Consider the following 6,813-nt stretch of genomic DNA (forward strand, 5'->3'; position numbering starts at 1 on the left):
CCCTAACCTAGTCATCACTGCGTCTTCTCTCCTATTTTCAGTTACCACCCTATCCTCTTTAACATTTCTCTGAATTCTCCTCTCTATCCCACCTCTCTTGCCAACTTTTATTGATTTTCCCATTGCATTGCAATGATTGCAAAGCAATTAAAGTTGCCATCATCTCTACTGCATATACCCCTAATTTATTAGATGTTCTTTTACTAATTCCTGTTTCTTTCCCTGCCCCAAGCCCTGTTCGGTCTCTGTTTTTCAGCGCTGTCTGCATAAATCTGTATAAAAATTCACTATAATTTCCTCGTACTTGATTATTAAATATGCTTTTTAAATGAAATTCTTCCTCTGGTTTCCTTTTTTCCTCAAGCACAAACCAGTCTACCTCAGGCCATGTAATCTTCCAAGGGAAATCTCTGGAAAAACTACCATATAGGGCTTATTTGCAGATTAAACAACTTCTAACTCTTTTGATACTTTGTTTCCTATTCGACCAAAGTTTTCCTTCAAATTTCTTCCATCGCCAGCAATCCTGCAATACTGCTTTTGTGGGATGAGAGTCATTATGTCCCTGCGATCCATCCATTAATTGAATGAATCCTTCTTAATTTTAGTGGAAATTCCCCCATTTCCACTTGAATGACAAGTTTTGTCATACACGATCACCTTCTTTCCACTTTTGTGTCAATAGCGCCTATGCTGTCCATTCAAAACATAATAAATAGTCTTTGGTGGATGTCTTAATGAACCTGTAGCTTAGTTATGATTATGCTTACACAACCAAAAATTATGTTTGTATGTCCATTTGTTTGTATTTTTCTCCATTGAATCTCAGTCAAGTCATAGCTATGTTTTATGCATTTACCATTTTTTCCCATTCACGAGAATCAACATTATAGAAACTGCTTATACAGAATATAAAGTTAAGTCAGTATTGTGCAAAAAATCAAAAGTAATTTGTTCTGCACACACTATAACAGTTGAAATAGCAGGCATCTGTTTCTGTTGACATAGCAGCTGCACTGCAACCTCTTAGATTATTCATGTTTAACATAATTAAATGTTTAATATCTAGTTTTTCCAAAATATTTATTTTGCACTTAATGTTCTTGATTTTGCACATCCTTAATGTATCATTTACATGTTGTTTTTATCATATCTCAGTAAAAAATAAAAATTAGGCCTATATATACAGTATATGCTAAATGTATAAGACCAAGTTTAAAATGCTGCATAAGATAACAGCGCTTGGTGTTTTTGCTACTCTGACAGCTTTCATAATTTAGATAAATAATAGCTGAAAGCTGCTGCTTAACTGTACATAAGCTTATCCTTTGATACTCTCAGAAGCTTAACATGAGATTATCAGAAGCTGCCTGCTGCTGTATAGACTATAAAGCAACCAGTATGTGCAGGTGCAGTGCAGTGCCATGTGAGCTAGTAAAAGGAAAATTATAAACATAGCCAGAGTGAAATGCAAAACTGGGACTTTATTGCTGTAGGTCTTTATATCATTTAAGATTTATGGGTCTGTGAAGAGGGACCTACAGTAATCTACAGTACCTACAGTAGTAATGAGTCAAGGTGAGTAATAATAAATTGTCCTTTTTCGTCATTGTGTTGAATAAGAAAAGGAATAATTTTGGCACCTATGAAGTGAGAATGCTTTCCTTCTTGCTGAATGTGGCTTGAGAAACTCATTCAAAATCCAAGATCACACATAATATTTTTAGGTTTCTTCTCTATGCAATGTCATTAAATGAAAAGGTTGCACATGCATTTAATAAACTCTAAACAAAGACTATTCTGGAAAAAAAAATTACTCAAACATTGCTAGAAATTTCACAATCGAATACTAAGAATCAGCAAGTAACTCATTGAATGAAACATTATTAAATATAAAAAATAAAGATTTGAAGGTAATTTTTACAGTGAGTTTTACAGTTATTCTCTTGCTCAAATTGTTTGAATGCATGTGAAATGACTTCCTGCACTTTTTGTGATATCAGTGTTGCAATAGAGATGTTGAAAGACTTGTGACAAAAATAATTCAACTTTTTCACCACTATCAAGCCAACAACAGATTGGTGGGTTTTTATCACATTACAATAATTATTGTAATAAAAATGACAAACCACATTAACAGCGAAACTAGACTGCAACAAAACAGCTCAGCTCTGTGATAAACAGGGCATGACTGTATTCACTATGTCAATATGTGGGATGAGGCTGGATATTATTGGCTAGTCTGCGTCACTCTCTTGCACTGTTTTTCTTCTCCAGCTCAGCCACGCTTCATTCAGACGACACACAGACACCCTGAAGGGGCCAAACGTCACCCTCATGGGGAACCAGAAGAATCCCTGGATCTCTGCTCTGATCTTGGTGGGTCTTCTACATAAAGTTAGTGGACTACCAAATACCCAGGTAAGATGTTAATTACTAATACAGTTTTTAGTCTTTAAAATATGCTACTTTGGTAATACTGGATCGCTCATTTGGATAAAACTTTAAACCAGGAATAAAGAACAAGGGAATCAGGATAATAATGCAAATTCTTATTTATTTAAAGTAAACGCATTGCTGGTTATTAAAGCAATAGACTGAGTAAACAACATCAGAATATTTGTGTGTTACATTGAAGCTTAAAAGTGAATACTGGAACACTGATCTTATACAATCTCTGTGCTAAAGCATGGTTTTAACATGGATGCTATAAGGATGTTGAGGTTATAGCCCATAAATCAGTGTGATTTGATCGTGCGCACTGTTTTCTCCATGCAGCAGCAGGTGCAGTGAGTTGCCACAGTAACCGAGGCAGAAAATAATTAAATAAATTGAGGGAAAATATAAGAATCATGTTTAGTTCTTAAGTCCAGGGTTATAGATAGTAAAATAACTGAATGTTTTGTAACGGTTCTTTTTTTTTTTTTTTGGTTTGTTTGTTTTTTAAGCACTTCAAATACCAAACAGCAAAAGTCAAATAAGGGTAAACATTTACTTTACCCGGTCAGGGTATTTTAACTCCACTACTACAGCTTCAAGGTGATTTGACCCTAAACATGTCTATTCCGGGAAACAGAATTATTATATGGTAGTAAGAATTAAGATTACATGATATTACAGTTGTTTTACTCACTTAGTAGTCATATCCAGTTTTCTTGAAAATTAACTGGTTCAGTGATAAAGAGTGTGCCTGGGGTTTCACAGTTTTAAAGTGAGAATACAAAGGTCACTGCAATGTTTAAATAATTCAAAATTTAAGTTCGGAAGAACTTTTTATATTTTTGAAAAAAGTATCTTATGCTTGCCAAGAATGCTTATCTGATTAAAAATACTGGTAATATTGTATAATATATTTTCAAATTTTCTATAGTATATCTTTCTATAGTATATTTTTTTGTCTCAGGTCTGTAACCCAGCTGTCAGTGACACTATACACAACTATGGTTTGAAAACCCTAAATGGGACCCAGTACATCCCATTCTCCAATTATGCTGGAAAGCATGTCCTCATTGTCAATGTGGCCACCTACTGAGGACTCACCTTCCAGTATCTGGGTAAGTGTGCACATTATTTCACTTAGTATGTTCAAACATTACTCATGTTTGCAAATTCATGTGTGCTGCAAATATATACTCTAGACCTCATGACAACAAAGCTTGACGAGCAAATATGAAACTTGTTCATGATAACTGTACTGACTATGAGTTTTATATGCGATTTAGAATTGAATGCACTGCAACAGGAGTTACGAGATGTTGGATTCGCAGTCTTCGGGTTTCCATGCAACCAATTCGGGATGCAAGAGCCTGGAAAAAATAATGAAATTCTTTCTGCATTAAAGTGAGTTCATGTCACTCTTTGAAAATAGAGATGTTTAATAGTGGTGGTGAAACCAGAGTTATTGTTTACTAAAACTATTAAACTATTTAATCGTTGTTGTTTTTTTTTAATAAGATGTAATTAGATGGAAGGCATCCTAAAGATAAATGACTCAACAAGTATTCGAAGACACAGTCTTTAAGGAAAAAAGACTGAAGGTTTCTTTAACCTTGAGGTTACTGGCCATCACTCATGAGCCAAAACTACCTGAGCATCAGACAGTGTGCGATTAGCTTGTCTTTCTCATCAATCATCCCCTTTAAATTACTGCACATATCATATATCTTGAACCTAAAGGCTCTTGTCTGGAGTGATATCTGAAGCCACTTCTCTGGCCATGACTCTCTAAAGTCTCCATTTGTTTTCCTTATAGACAGACCCATGATGAAACAGATTTCTCCTTGTCTTCACAGGTATGTCCGTCCAGGCAATGGATTTGTTCCAAATTTCCAGTTATTTGAGAAGGTGGATGTGAATGGAGTCGATGAACACGCTCTTTTCAAATTTTTAAAGGTTGGTCATTGCTAAATAATGCATTTTTTTTTTTTATCTGAAATTGCCTGCAACATGTTTTGCAAGGAAAGCCTATTTAAAAACAAAAAAACAAAAAAAAAGTTTAAATGAAGTTAAATTCAAGTTAAACCAGTTTACCCATTTCGGAATAGGCTACATAGAGGCCCCAAAAAGCATTAAGATATCATGTCAATTAATACAATAGAAAATATAAAATATCAAACCAAAAAAAAAGAAAAAAAGATTAGCTATTGTTTTATCTTAGCTTGTACTTATGTTTACTTTTTGAAGTTATATGCAAAAAAAAAAATTAATAATAATAAAGAAATACTGATTATTTAAGTACATTATACAAGAAAATTATATTTCAGTCTTTTTACTTTATAATACTTATTCAATTACATGTTAATTCTATACTTATTGTAAATTTTGTAAAACTTATTGTAAAAACACAAATGTGACCCTGGACCACAAAACCAATCTTAAGTGTGAATTTTTTGCAATTGATATGTATACTTCATCCGAAAGCTGAATTAATAAGCTTTCCATTGATGTGGTTTATTTGGATAAGATAATATTTTGCCGGGATACAACGATTTGAAAATCTGGAATCTATGTGTGCAAAAAAAAATCTAAATAATGAGAAAATCACATTTAAAGTTGTTCAAATGAATTCTTACCAATGCATTTTACTAATCAAAAATTAAGTTTTGATTTATGTACGTTTTGGCATAAAGGAAAAATCGATAATTATGACCATACAATGTTTTTTTGGCTATTGCTAAAAATATACTGACTGGTTTTGTGGTCCAGAGTCACAAATACTTGGGGATTACTTTTCTCTGTCTGAGATCTGTTGCTTCAAGTAAACTGCAATGTTAAAGGTTCTTCATGGAATCATCAGTGCCAGTGAAGAGTGAAGAAGGCTCTTTCTCTTTCAGAATGCCTGCCCACCGGTGGGAGACAGCTTCGGTAACCCCACCAACAGATTGTTTTGGGAACCTCTCAAAATCAACGACATCAAGTGGAACTTTGAGAAGTTTCTGGTGGGTCCAGACGGCAGACCTGTGATGAGGTGGTTTCCCAGAGTGAACGTATCTGAAGTTAGGGAAGACATCTTGAAATACTTCAAGCTTGTTCAAACGGCCGAATAACTTTAAATCACTAGATACTTTTTCTCTCTCTCCAGCATTAAATGTGTTCAAATAGTCAAAACAGGGTTTCTGCAGGTTTTATGAAGAGAACTTTATGACCCTTTTAAAAGCAGTAAAGAAAAAATAAGGAATAAATTAAAGGAAAAGCAATATGTCAATATGTTCTCTAAATCTTAAGCTCTAGGGTCTAGGTTTTTCCTGTTTTCCCGTTCAGATGTCTTAAAACAGGATGTACAGAAAAGCAAAAAGATAAATCGATTGGCTTAGAAAAATCAAGTTTTCAAGATATGTGTTGTTATTTGATGTGTCTTGATTTAAGGCTGTTTAGATATTTTTATTGGGAAAAAGACAAAAATAGTGAGGAATATGATATTTTTTCTCTCAAGTGCATACATTTAATGCTATTATTTAATGAATTTAAGACCTTTCTACTCCGATTTAAAGCCTTAATTTGTGGACGGGCGAAGCAAGACTTTTTAAGACCCGCAGAAACCCTGTAATAGCAAGATTACATGTGTTACGAGTTAAAAAAATGTAAACCTTTGTGAATTGGATTATTGTTACAAGAATTTGAACAGTATGAAGTTGAAGTATAAGGATTCCTAGACTGCTCCTTCTAGAGGCTGTCAATGGGTGGGTTTGGAGACTGGCATGTTGATGACGGGAAGGCTTGAAAACAGACCCTCTGTGGTGCCTGACCTGAGCTCGAGGGCCAGCGGGCAGCTCTTTAGTGCATTCAGGCTGCCCTGCTGTTGCTTTTCGATCATGTCACATCTCCTAAACAATCCTTTGAACTTGCTGCAGCCTCTGTGGACATTCAGTAAATAAAGAGTGAAATGCAAGAAACGAAATGTTTTCTTCTGGTTATTACATGTCAGGGTGATATGGTGATGCAATTTGTAGTTTAACTCTCACACAAAAACATTTGGAGGTTTAGACAGTTCTAATATGTTTATTATACTAATCAATTACAAAAGTTTCACATGAGGTCTGCTTTCACCCACTGAAAAAAAAAAAAAAAAATCATTCCAAACAGCACAAAACTGCCAACCAGTAATTGATGGGAACAAGAGAATAAATCTCACATCTCAGAGTGCAATCCAGCTCAAAGACATTTCAACTTGAAAAAACAAATCATAACTCGTTCTGTTAATTAAATCCAACCACATATTCATAAAATAAATGGCTGTCTATTTTTTTTGTACATCTACATGACAAATATCACACCATTTGAAAGCAAATGAGTTGCTCGCCATTGGGAATCTTT

The 6,813-nt window shown here is 34.3% G+C and overlaps 1 pseudogene across 1 annotated transcript; it reads left to right on the forward strand.

Moving 5' to 3' along the window:
- The first annotated feature begins 2,257 nt into the window (after positions 1-2,257).
- LOC113114004 (glutathione peroxidase 3-like) lies at positions 2,258-6,388 on the forward strand (annotated as a pseudogene). Its single transcript, XR_003293666.1, has 5 exons — positions 2,258-2,421; positions 3,404-3,554; positions 3,723-3,840; positions 4,293-4,392; positions 5,334-6,388. The product of XR_003293666.1 is annotated as a glutathione peroxidase 3-like (transcript).
- The last annotated feature ends 425 nt before the right edge of the window (positions 6,389-6,813 follow it).

Source organism: Carassius auratus, chromosome 14, assembly GCF_003368295.1.
Source record: "Carassius auratus strain Wakin chromosome 14, ASM336829v1, whole genome shotgun sequence".
In the NCBI taxonomy this organism is placed as follows: Eukaryota; Metazoa; Chordata; class Actinopteri; order Cypriniformes; family Cyprinidae; genus Carassius; species Carassius auratus.